Genomic DNA, 362 nt, shown 5'->3' on the forward strand with positions numbered 1-362 from the left:
GGGGGGCGGGGGCTGGGAGGGACAGCCTTCCCCACCCAGGGCCTCTGTTCCACTCAGGAACAGGGGCCTCGGCCTCGGGACCTGTTTTCGCTGCTTCAGGGCCACCGCCTTTCCTCATTTCCTTGAGAAAAAAGAAAGCTGCCTGCGATTTTGCAACCATGTTCCCAGGAGAAAAGGCTGCGGGACTCAGTTAAACGCAGGCAGAGGTAACACCCGGGCTGGGAACCTAGAACGTATTTGTTGAACATCTTGCCGGAGGAGGAAAGCAAGCCCGACAGTTGTTTGCAGAGGAATTTGTTGTGCAAATTAATTCTGCAGCGCGGGAGGGGGAGGCCCGGCTCACTTGGCAGCTGCTAAGCCGC

At 58.0% G+C, this 362-nt stretch overlaps 1 protein-coding gene across 1 annotated transcript in view; it reads right to left on the reverse strand.

Annotated features, from left to right (window-relative positions):
* The window catches only part of DBH (dopamine beta-hydroxylase (dopamine beta-monooxygenase)), a gene marked incomplete at its 5' end in the record, with an annotated part of 10,784 nt that overhangs the window by 8,449 nt on the left and 1,973 nt on the right, over window positions 1-362 (reverse strand). The gene's annotated exons all lie outside the window — the stretch shown is intronic.

The sequence above is a fragment of the Myotis brandtii genome, unplaced genomic scaffold, assembly GCF_000412655.1.
Source record: "Myotis brandtii unplaced genomic scaffold, ASM41265v1 scaffold357, whole genome shotgun sequence".
Classification (NCBI taxonomy): Eukaryota; Metazoa; Chordata; class Mammalia; order Chiroptera; family Vespertilionidae; genus Myotis; species Myotis brandtii.